Below are 13,181 nucleotides of genomic sequence, written 5' to 3' on the forward strand. Positions count from 1 at the left end.
TCTGCAGTCTCTGATATTTTATGGGCTTTCCTCTGACACCTCGTATTAAATAGGTCCTGGATTGCAGGAAGCTTGGCCCCAGGGTCGTACTGGGCCGTACGCATTACACTCTGTAGCACCTTACGGTCAGATCAAGGTGTAGATTAGGCCTACACCTCATATTCCAGAGTTTTGGGATTTCTCTAAATGTGACTCCGTGCAGCCAAAGGCAATGTCCACATTAGGTACAGCGGGGAGAACAAGTATTTGATACACTGCTGATTTTGCAGGTTTTCCTACTTACAAAGCATGTAGAGGTCTGTAATTTTTTATCATAGGTAGACTTCAACTGTGAGAGACGGAATCTAAAACAAAAATCCAGAAAATCACAATGTATGATTTTTAAGTAATTAATTTGAGAGATTTTTTTCCTCTCTTACTCTAAGCCCATTGCTCTACTCTGTCCATTCCCCCACACCGTTGGCCCTCTCTCTCTCTCTCTGTTTATCTGATATTTGATACGGTTACCAATCATTTCCATTAGGATTTTATGTCACTGGTCCACGCTCTAGTGAAAATCATATTGGACTACAATCTTTGCTCCTTCCCTGTTTGCATTGGCCTGTGGGAAATTATTATTGAATATTATTCCTGCAAGTGTTTTTGTTGAGTAGCTGTCCCAATTAAGTTAAATCGAACTCATACGTGCTGTCACTCAGCCTTCTGTTTTTCTCCCCCCTCATCATCCCAGGCCCTTGATATCACTGTGTTATGTGTCATTTTATAGGTTGGACTAAGCGGAGATGACTGATCGGTGTAGAATCTTGTAGCTGTGGAGGGCCCATGGTATGACTAGACAAGCATGGATCATCTTCTGATCTGATGGTGTGTAAAGACCTGGGGTCCTAGAGGTCCTGGGTGAGTCGCTCACACACAGGGACACGGTGCTAAGGCCTCAGTGATTGGTCCACAACAGATTGAGCTCAAGGTCACCTCTGTGTGTAAGGATACAATGAAGTGGATGATATATGACACAGGGTCCTGTGTGGCTCAGTCGGTAGAGCATGGCGCTTGCAACGCCAAGCGTAACTGGGGCCACCCATATGGAAGACTTGAGTCGCTTTGGACAAAAGCGTCTGCTAAATGGGATATATATGACAGCTGTAACACCATGGAAGTGATCCTAAGTGAGATCAATCAATAAATTGTATTTAAAGCATCCACTAGATGTACCATGGAGAAGTTTATGGTGCATATTCTGTACAAGAGCAGTGACCTGAACCATCAACTCCGGTCAAGGCTTCCCTCTCAAGGCTTCCCCGCTCTCCCTTTCTCCCCGTCCGCATGTAAAAATGCTCTCGCGTATACTATGGCAGGAATACTACATTACTGGAGTATTGAAATTCACAAAAAAATTAGTGGATTCTGTAGTATTTACTGTAGTATACTGTAGTATTTACAGTTAACTATAGTATGAATACTGTAGTAAAAAAAAAAATACTATATACTATATTAATTACTGTAGTTTACTGTAGTGTTTTACGGATTGCAGTACGGTATAATGTCGTTTTTAATGTAGTGTTTTTACAAACTGTATTAAACAGTAGTGTATTTGGGGACATTACTGAAGTATTTACTAAAGTGTTTTTGTTTTTATTATCTTTGACATAGAAGTGAGTGGCTTTCTCTCTGAGGAAGCCTACTGGAGAAATACTAAAAGAGCAAATTTTCCATAACCTGTAGGTAGGTAGGACAGAGCAGAGAGTTCAGAGCTTCACCACTAGTGTAACGTTATCATTACTATCAGCTTGCAAGACAACAACAAATCCATACCCCTGTAACCAAGCACACAGTACTGCACTTTAATACATGTCTTAATTATTGTTCATGCTCGCGGTCTTGTCAGTCTTTGAGAATTCGTAATGTCTGTAACTAATGGAGTGTGAGGCACAGAGTAGCATATCTCCGGTGAAAAGCCGATGACTAAATGAAAGTGGCTATTGGCAGGGTTAGCCAAGCATCCTGTAGTTTTTGTAAACTCAGAACCCCCCGGGTGTTCCATACAGGGGCCAGATATTGGAGGGGGAGGGTTACGGGGGTTCTCCTCTGTGTCGTGTCCCCCTATACACATGCATGGACACACACACACACAAATGCACTCAGACACACACATGCACACACTCGTCACACTCCAAATGAACTACAGCTTCTCATTACCAAGAGCAGCTGAACTGTGAAAATTGGCATGTCGGTGCACATTGGCCTCGTTTTTCCTAATTACAGCAGGATAATTAGCCATTTTGCTCCCAGCAAGGCCCCTTTTGGAGAGGCACTGTTGGGGGGAGGTGGAAGGGGGGGGGGTGGAAGGGCTTTTATTGGTGTGGAGCTCTCGAGACAGTGACAGTGTTGAGCTGGTTGACCAGTACAAGATCAAGATGACCTCTCATCGAGAGCGGCCAGTTCAGTCCATTTCTTGTGCATGTTCTCAATAGGGAGGTTGTGCCACTGTCAAATACTCTGATGATGATGATGATGGAAACACATTCAATTTGATCCCTGCTGCCCTTTTTGAACTAATACCAAGACATTTTACTGTGCCAACTTGGCAGCCAAAGTGGTTGTAACAGAATAACCACGACCAGCATTTTTGCGCATTCTGATTAACATAAGAAACCACAGCAAGTTCTACGTGATCTTCATTTGGATCTTGATGTGATTCAAATCTGGTTAGTTTTAACGTTAGAGCTGGAGTAATGGATAAGCCATGCAGACTGTGCCAGGCTCAGGCTTTCTGCCCATATTGAAGGTTCTAATGAGCCTGTAAATGTGACGGGAGCCTGTGTTCCAAGGCAAAGAACGTGAGTGCCATGGTGCATTTGTGGTGTGCTATCTTCTAGCAACTAATGGAAAGCCTGCCTGCCTGCCTCTGTCACGTCTTGTTGAAAGCTAGCTCTTTACGAGAGGACTTGTCCCACTGGGCACCTCAACAGTGGAGGATAGAGATGGTGGCAGATACAGATAAAGTAGTGGAGTGAAGGAAGGCTGTGTGACGCCAAACCACACTGAGTCACAGTCCCTAACAGAGAACCGCGAGGGGGTTTAACAGCACCGTGCCCCAAATCCCTTCTTCCTGTAACATCATCGGGAGCTATAAGTCACACACGCACATGCTCGCATGCACACACACACACACACACACAGAGACAGAGACAGAGAAAGAGAGACAGAGACAAAGAGAGAGAGACAGAGAAAGAGAGAGAGAGACACACAGGAGAGAGAGACACAGAGCGAGAGAGACACAGAAAAAGAGAGAGACACAGAGAAAGAGAGAGAGACAGAGAGAGAGACACAGAGAGAAGGAGAGAGACAAAGAGAGGGAGAGAGCAAGAGAGTGAAAAAGAGAGACGGGGTGCACATTTTCCTTGTTAGTGGAAACCAACCATTAACTTCTACTGAGTTTTTCAGTCGAAGACACCTGCAACGCTCTTCCAACATAGCCATGAAGAAAAACCCTTTTAGAAGGAGATGTTTTTTTGTGTGTTTTTTTTACAGGAGTGTGTCAATTCAGAAAGCTCTTACATAAAACATGGTTTCTCATCCTTCTCCACAGGCTCTTGGAAACTTTCCTGTCTCTCTAACCCACTCCAACCATCTCCAATGGTTATTGTAGTCATATTTTGCTGTGTCAGCACGGTTTATTTGGCTACGTTTCCTCAGATTTTACCAGAAGGTGACTGCTTCAAGCTGTTGGCAAAACAATGCAATCTAAAGGGTCTGTGCACATGTCACGTGGGGAGAAACTTCTTCAGCAGGTCACAGTGAAAGAGAATGATAGATTTTAGAATTCTCTCTGATTAAAAAAAGAAAAAGCACTGGAACATTACTATGACAGGCTGCTAAGTAGTTGATGTATTGCCATAGCTAGCACCTGGAGTGTACCTTAGCTGCACCGTGGCTTATTACCACTAACGGCTGGGGGCGACGGCAGGAGAGGTAGGTAACACTTTATAACACGGTTACATGAATTGTTCTGCAGTACTTAGTTAACAAATCAATTATTAATGCATTGACAAAGCATTATAGTAGTATGGGACTGGTGGCTCTATTCAATCTGTATCGCTGAAGCTTTTAGTGCAAGGGTGTCAAACTCTATCAGCACAAGGGCCATATTGAAAAAAACACAACGAATTTGCAGGCCAGTCATAGCCTATTATGTTTGTTTTAACAAAATAAATTGCATACAACTGCCACCCAAACTGGCCATTGTTTTGTTAGAAAAAATATGTCCCTTTTATAATGTCCACTTTCAGTATGTACTTAAGATGCGGTATATAGAATTGTTTACATATTAAAACAACGTAAGAGATACATAGTATTTGTCCAGCCTTTGCTGCTATACTTGGTGTGCATAATATGCAGCGACCCTAATCAAATGTATTTAACAACTCCTAACAACAAAAACGTAGCTAGGTTTGTTGTAATATTTCAACTTAAAACATGTTTTTCATTTTTTTTGTCATTACGTGGCAGTGCAGGCTTGCTGGTTGGAGGAGCTATAGGAGGACAGGCTCATTGTAATGGTTGTAAATACAATGGAGTAAAAAGTGGTTTTCATATGTTTGATTCATTTGATACTGTTCCATTTACTCCATTCCAGCCATTACAAGGAGCCCGTCTCCTATAGCTCCTCCCACCAGCCTCCTCTGCTGTGTGGTGCACTCAAAATGTCTTTTAGTTGAGTAGCAAGCCTAGGCTACTGCTCAAATGTTGCTGTCATGGGCCTACATGTTTCTCCTTTGCATGGTTGTTTTGTTGCAGGTTTAGTTGTTTGGTTATTCATTGTCAAGCTTTAAAAACTTGACAATTGTATTAGCCTAGCTAGGACGGTGATCTGTACACTTTACTTTCCACTATGCGCGGTAAACGGGACACACGAAAGCAGCTCAATCGCGTTTGACTCCTTTATCTTCTAACTTCCTGACAACCAAGATGACATATTCTGTAGGCTACAGCAATGACCGGTTGGAAGCAAAACTTGGCATGGACATTCAGCCTACAACATGTTTAAACTTTCTGTCCAGTAAATGACTTGGTCAGTGATGATATGATACAGATCACTGGCTGGCTCATGTGTGGGTGAATTTGTGGGTCTGGGAGAAGGGGTGTGTGTGTGTGACAATGCACTGTCATTTGGCTGTGACTTGTCGTGCAGTGCATCCCTGGCTGTATGGAAGCGGGCCAAAATGAATTGACAACCCAAATGATTGTGCGGGCCAGAGAGAAATGTGTTAGGATTCGGCCTGCAGGCCTTGTGTTTGACACGTGTAGGGCAGCACAACCCCCTAAGTGACTCTTCTTATCAACTGTAGGCAAGAATTTCCTCTGTGTTGTCTTAGGAATTCCGCAGTCCATTGTCTCACCTCTGAGAAGCAGCGGTTACATCATATAAGTCTGATATCTGATTGGAGGTTAACTGTACAGTAATACTATTGGTTGACAACTTAGATTTTGATTCCAAACAACTGAAGTGCTTACAAAAGGGCATTAGATTCATTGTGCTTTCTCTTATGTTCCTAACCTGCTTTGGTGACATACTCTCTCTCAATTTCTTTCTTTTTCTCTCCCTCCCATGTGCTATAGGCCATGGCACAATCGATGGTTTCTTTGTCTCTCTCTCTCTCTCTTTCTCTCTGACCATGCTTTGAACAATGCCTTGTACTGCTTGTTAATGCATGGTAACTTAAGATGTATGCCTTGTATATGAATCCATTCATTTTGCAACGGGCTAATTACATATTACATGTCACATTTTGGGGTCACTTAGAAATTTCCTTGTTTTTGAAAGAAAATCACATTTTTTGTCCAATAAAATAACATATTGATCAGAAATACAGTGTAGACATTGTTGATGTTGTAAATGACATTTGTAGTTGGAAATGGCAGATTTATGAAATATCTACAAAGGCATACAGAGGCCCATTGTCGGCAACCATCACTCCTGTGTTCCAATGGCACGTTGTGTTAGCTAATCCAAGTTTATCATTTTAAAAGCTAATTGATCATGAGAAAACCCCTTTGCAATTATGTTAGCACAGCTGACAACTGTTGTACTGATTAAAGAAGCAATAAAACTGGCTTTTAGACTAGTTGAGTATCTGGAGCATCAACATTTGTGGTTTCGATTACAGGCTCAAAACAGCCCGAAGCAAAGAACTTTCTTCTGAAATTCGTCAGTCTATTCTTGTTCTGAGAAATGAAGGCTACTCCATGCAAGAAATTGCCAAGGAACTGAAGATCTCATACAACGCTGTGTACTACTCCCTTCACAGAACAGCGCAAAGTGGCTCTAACCAGAATAGAAAGAGGAGTGGGAGGCCCCGGAGCACAACTGAGCAAGAGGACAAGTACATTAGAGTGTCTAGTTTGAGAAACTGATGCCTCACAAGTCCTCGACTGGCAGCTTCATTAAATAGTACCCACCAAACACCAGTCTCAACAGTGAAGAGGCGACTCCGGGATGCTGGCCTTCTAGGCAGAGTTGCAAAGAAAAAGCCATATCTCAGACTGGCCAATAAAAAGAAAAGATTAAGATGGGCAAAAGAACACAGACACTGGACAGAGGAAGATGGGGAAAAAAGTGTTATGGACAGACATATCGAAGTTTGTGTTTTCGGATCACAAAGAGGAACATTCGTGAGATGCAGAAAAAAGGTAAAGATGCTGGATGAGCGCTTGACGCCGTCTGTCAAGCATGGTGGAGGCAATGTGATGGTCTGGGGGTGCTTTGGTGGTTGTCGCACCGATGGAAACCCCTACACACCTGCCTGAACACTCATCAGACCACCCCTGGAGAGTTCCCTGTTTCCACGAAATCGTAGGATTATGAATAGCTAGCCAGGGAATCCCCAGCACCACTGGAAACGCAGGTGAATCGATAAGGAACAAACTAATTCGCTCCTTGTGATTCCCCTGCGTAATCATCTCCAACGAAATTGTGGCTTTCCTCACCAGCCCTGACCCTAATGGTCGACTATCTAAAGAGTGCACGGGAAAAGGGGGGTCTACTTTTACTAACGGAATCCTCAACCTCTGAGCGAGTCCGCGATCTATAAAGTTTCCAGCTGCGCCTGAATCTACCAGTGCCTTATGTTGGAGAGAAGGAGAATAATTAAGGAAACAAATTAATAAGAACATGTGACCAACAGGAAAATCTGGGAGAGTGTGGTGCTTACTCACCTGGGGTGACCGAGGAGTGTTCTACCTGCCTTCTCGATTCCCAGATGAATTCCTCCAGCACCGGCCAGAGGTGTGCCCTCTCCGGCCACAACTGGTACAGGAGGAGCTTCCTCCTCCGATCTCCCTAGACGCGGTCCCTCCTAGCTCCATCGGGATAGGAGCAGGAGGGTCAGGAGGTAGAACTGAGAGGACCCTTTCAGAACGTCCGCGAGCAGCTAGCAGATGGTCCAACCGGATCGACAGGTCTATCAGTCCATCTAGGCTAAGTGTAGTGTCCCGACAGGCCAGCTCCCTGCGGACGTCCTCTCTCAGGCTACACCTGTAATGGTCTATCAGGGCCCTGTCGTTCCACCCTGCTCCAGCGGCCAAGGTCCGGAACTCCAGTGCGAAGTCCTGCGCGCTCCTCGTCCCCTGTCTGAGATGGAACAATCTCTCACCCTCCGCTCGACCTTCTGGAGGGTGATCGAACACGGCCCTGAAACGGCGGGTGAACTCCGGGTAATTCTCCTTCGCTGAGTCGGGCCCGTTCCAGACCGCATTAGCCCACTCCAGGGCTCTACCCGTAAGGCATGTGATGAGGACCCACACTCTCTCCTCGTCCGAGGGAGCCGGCCGAATGGTGGCCAGGTAGAGGTCTAGTTGAAGCAGGAATCCCTGGCACCCCGTCGCTGTTCCATCGTACTCCCTCGGAGGCGTAATGCGCAGAGCGCTGGAACCGGATCCAGATGGGGGAGATGGTAGAGTTGCTGGTGGAAGGGTCGGTGGGGTAGTAGGGAGACCATTCCTCTCCCAACGATCCATCCTCTCCATCATTTGATCCATCGCTGATCCTAAGCGATGGAGGATGGACGTGTGATGAAGGACTCTCTTCTCCATAGTGGGAAGAGGAGTGGTCGCTGCTCCTGCTGACTCCATATAGTGGTGCGGGCTTCTGTTACGATAAATGAGTGAGGAGGTGTGGAGTCAGGTGCAGAGAGCATAAGATGTGGGAAAAAACACGCTTTAATGTCCAGGAAAAATAACATGAACAAAAGTAGGAAAACAAATGATCAGAAATAATAACGGACAGCGCGAAACCCAAAATACAAACAAAATACACTCAAACACAGAACAGACGAACAAGCCCGCACGAAACAGAAGCGGGCTGAACAAACTATATATAACCCCACCCTAACAACCAAACAAGAAACAGGTGATACCAATCAGACAAAACCAAAGGAACACAGAACAACGGATCGATGATAGCTAGTAGACCGGCGACAACGACCACCGAGTGCCACCCAAACAAGAAGGGGAGTCAACTTCGGTAATATTCGTGACACAGGTGGATTGTATTTATCATCATTAGTCATTTAGGTCAACATTGGATCATTCAGAGATCCTCACTGAACTTCTGGAGAGAGTTTGCTGCACTGAAAGTAAAGGGGCTGAATAATTTTGCACGCCCAATTTTTCAGTTTTTGATTTGTTAAAAACGTTTGAAATATCCAATAAATGTCGTTCCACTTCATGATTGTGTCCCACTTGTTGTTGATTCTTCACAAAAAAATACAGTTTTACATCTTTATGTTTGAAGCCTGAAATGTGGCAAAAGGTCGCAAAGTTCAAGGGGGCCGAATACTTTCGCAAGGCACTGTATCTCATATCTTTCAGGTAGCAATATCTAACAGCTGTTGTGTGTATGGAAATGTTTTCTAGCCTTTGTTTTGTCCCATTTCAACAGAAGTAAGTTAAATTGGCTAGTTTTCACCAGTTGATGTACCATTACAGTTAGCCAAAAGTTGGATAATGTTAGCTAGCTAGCTCATTAACTTTAACTATTATTTTTGCACTACTGTAATGTTTTACAGTAAGGAAAATAGTACTTTAACATATACTACAGCATCTCTTCTGTAAATCAAAAGTACAGTATAATGCTGTAAAATTACAGTGAAATTCTCCCTGAAACCTAATTGTATGAAAAACAATACATTTGCGCATAACATACATTGATTCAAATTGTAACAATATCAACAACAAATTAACAACATAATTGACAATAGAAGTAACAACAGATGAACGGATGTTCTCCGCATCTGGGGTTCTCACCATGTAGCATGGAGGAGGTGTCATGGTGTGGGGGTGCTATGCTGGAGACACTGTCTGTTATTTTTTTTTTAATTCAAGGCACACTTAACCAGCATGGCTATCACAGCATTCTGCAGTGATACGCCATCCCATCTTGTTTCCGCTTAGTGGAACTATCATTTGTTTTTCAACAGGACAATGACCCAGCACACCTCCATGCTGTGTAAGTGCAATTCAACCAAGAAGGAGAGTGATGGTGCTGCATCAGATGACCTGGCCTCCACAATCACAAAACCTCAACCCAATTGAGATGGTCTGGGATGAGTTGGACCACAGAGAGAATGAAAAGCAGCCAACAAGTGCTCAGCATATGTGGGAAGACTGTTGTAAAATCATTCCAGGAGAAGCTGGTTGAGAGAATGCCAAGACGGTGCAAAGCTGTCGTCAGGGCAAAGTGTGACTACTTTGAAGAATATTAAATCTATTTTGATTTGATTAACACTTTTTTGGTTACCACATGATTCCATGTTTGTTATTTCATAGTTTTGATGTCTTTACTATTATTCTACAACTTACAAAATAGTTTAAAAAATGCAGAAAAACTCTTACAAAACTCTTGAGGTGTGTCCAAACTTTTGACTGGTACTGTATGTAATCAAATAGGAGCATCATTATAACACTAATTAAAACAACAACATTGTGTGCCTGTGTGTGTGGGGGGTGTGGGGAAGAGAGACATAGAGAGAGATGGAGTTAAAATTGGATCAGGGGCAACTCTATTCGGGGTAAGGGTGTTCAATGTAGGGATTGAGAACAGCTGGCTTCCTCTGGGCCACCTTGTCATGCAGCTGCTCTCTCACTCCCTCCGTTGATAATAATGCTGTGTTCAAAACAACTGGGACTTGGAAATGTCTGACTTCCGACTTCAGTGCGTTCAAGATAACTGGGAACTCGGTCAAAACGAGATCCAGTTGGAAAAAATGGTTTTGAAAGTTCATTCAACTTGGAATTGCGAGTTGGACACTGGCATATTTCTAGAGCTCCGTAACGATGGTATCATTCACATTAATGTAGAAGTGTTTAGAAACGTATTCTATTCTTATTTACAATAAATGTGACTCCAAACTGACACAATACATGATTTACAATTCAGTTCTATTGGACACAAAATAATCTGAAAACAAAACAGCAATGTATGCAACAAATTTGTACAGTCACAAGCTTGATGTAGTCATTGTGTGCTATGAATGTGGAACCAAATACTTCACTTTTAACTACTTTTATATGCATACATGTTAACTTGTCTCAATACTCTTGGTCCCCTAAAATAGGGGGACTATGTACAAAAAATGCTGTGATCTCTAAACGGTTCACCCTATATGGATTAAAATAACCTCAAATGAATGATGACAATCTGCACATTAACTTCATAGTCATTGTTTGATTTCAATTTCAAACTTTTGGAGTATAGAGACAAAATAAGGAAAAATGCTTCACACGGAGGGCACTGTCATTCCTATCATAGGCCTAACAGTACTGTAGAGCTCTTTGTGCTTAAACACAATATAGATGGATCGCCCTGCAGCGCCCCAACCAAACATACCCGACTCAGCTTTAGGATCTTAGTGAAACATTCATTAGGTGTGTTAGGCCAAGGCCAGAGTGACAACCAACAGTAGGGCAGACCCCCATGACCAGGACTGAGCAGCCCAGCAGCTAGGTATTGCCTAAATAGGTGTCTACCCTGACGTGGGCATGTTTTCAATACAGACTCCTTTTGTCGTTCAGCATTCCATTTAAGGTATCGAGACCTTGTGGAATTTGCACAGTATACCCTTAATCTTGTAATAAACAGAATCTAGTTATACATAACTTGACATTTCTGCCATCTATTGTGACATCGTGACAAATAACCAACCTTCCAATTAATGGCAATGCTTTTCTTAGCTGCTATGAATTCTAGGTTATACAATTTATTCTGATAGTCTCCAGTATCAACATTTCCAAGCAACAAAAACAGGGAGAAGGGAGAATGTGTAGACATGCTGGGATAAAAGAACATACTCTTTGCCAGAATTCAAACAGCCTTCACAAGAGCATAACATATGCAAATATGTCACATTTTGTGTTTTACACCTCCAGCAGAGACATTACATTTCTGTGTGGATGATATTCAGTTTTACTGGCATATAGTATTATCTATGGATGGTCTTAAAACTGCATTCATTTATGTTTGAGATTATATGAACATGACTGGGCATTCAAACATATCTGTATCTATTCATAATCATCAATAGTGTCTCCGATGTCTTCCTCAAATTTTAGTTTTACATGTTTTGTGTCATCGAGAAAAGCATCCATCAACCCTTGATACAGTTTTGATATCAACTTTAGAGGTTTGTCAGACTCCCTTAAAATAGTTCAAACATTTGAAGCTTCTGGCTTGTCCAGTGTTTGCTGCACAGAGAGAATAGTGTTGCATCTGCAAAAGTTCACCTTAGTGCCGCCACAGACTGGTCTTCCCTGGTTGACTGACCCTGTTGAGAGCCCTGTCACCATCTGATCCTGCTAAGAATGAATATAATCAATGTTTCAACAATTGAAATGACCATTATCCCCAGATCCCAGGATAGCTTTAAGCTTAAACTGCTGTCATGTATCTACTGTAGACCTGCACATCAACTCAAGATGGAACTTTATCATTCACTGATTGTTATAATATACTGCAAAATTCACCTGAGCTCTGGACGCTTGTCTTCCCTGGCTGTCTGACCCTGCTGGGACACCAGTCGCCATCGATACTGCGAAGACATGATGAGCATAGTGTTGTTTAGTGTGTACTGACAGTGCACAATGACATTGAAGCCTGTAGAGCTGTTTCTGCCGTGTAAGTGTGAAAAATAGGGAATTAGCTAGGGAAACTGTCAGATCAATAACTTTACATTGCTATACTGACTCTAATAAAAAAACATACATTGCGCGACATGGAGCAGCGGGAGGCCTGAGAGCTGGATGTCAGGGGTTGTGTGTGACTGAGAGAAATGTTATTTCTGCTAGTCTACACAATGTTTCATTCCATTCATTTAGTTAACAGTGTTTTACATCTCCTTTGCCCCTGTTAATTTAATGTTTTTTTGTAATATTCTGTTGCAGTAGATTATCTGAACTATTCTCTATGTAATAGATTTAGCACATCATGCGATTGCTCTGCACTATAATACTCTCAACATGGTTTTGTGATCTCAGCACCTTCGCTACAGCTATTCCTAGTGTTTTGCTCTCTTCACTCTAACAGGACAACACACATTTTTTGAAACTAATATGCTTCGATGTGTTTTCTCAAGACCTATCTGTGTTCCCATGTTCCACATCTCAGTAAAAATAGTATTCCATCAATTATATAGTGTGTACCCTGCAACATATTTCCCTTTCCTTTCAACTCTGTGCTCCCTCTCAACTCCACCGCTCCATTTTTATCTCTCCTAGTCCTGGGTTCTTTGATAAACATGGATTTTTCACCCGCTGTGCTTCCCTCATGAGAGTCCCTGCTATAAATGTTATTGAGTTTTCACAGTCATGACAACCGTATTCCAGTGATAAGGAGGATAATGAACATGCTTCCCTCTTTTTCAGTGGACAATTAGAAGCATGTACTTTTTAGATTCTCCTAAAAATGTATATTTTCAAGGCTTGAGGCAAATGAAATAATACAACAAAACAGAACAAATCTTACGATCATTTACACAGAATCAACATTCTGCTGCCTTGACCTTTTGTCCTTTCCCTGACTTAAGTTTGACCTCCAAACAGGGAACACCAGCTGGACTAACTCCTGCTAATCATTAGTCTCCATAGCCAGTTTAGCATTAGCATTGAAGCTAACTCTAGCTAATTGTGGT

The 13,181-nt window shown here is 42.7% G+C and overlaps 1 non-coding gene across 1 annotated transcript; it reads right to left on the reverse strand.

Moving 5' to 3' along the window:
* Positions 1-1,655: 1,655 nt before the first annotated feature.
* Positions 1,656-1,710, reverse strand: LOC135521430 (U7 small nuclear RNA). The gene has a single exon (XR_010452566.1). It is a non-coding gene; the product is annotated as a U7 small nuclear RNA (small nuclear RNA).
* Positions 1,711-13,181: the final 11,471 nt, after the last annotated feature.

The sequence above is a fragment of the Oncorhynchus masou genome, chromosome 29 (genome assembly GCF_036934945.1).
Source record: "Oncorhynchus masou masou isolate Uvic2021 chromosome 29, UVic_Omas_1.1, whole genome shotgun sequence".
Lineage (NCBI taxonomy): Eukaryota > Metazoa > Chordata > Actinopteri > Salmoniformes > Salmonidae > Oncorhynchus > Oncorhynchus masou.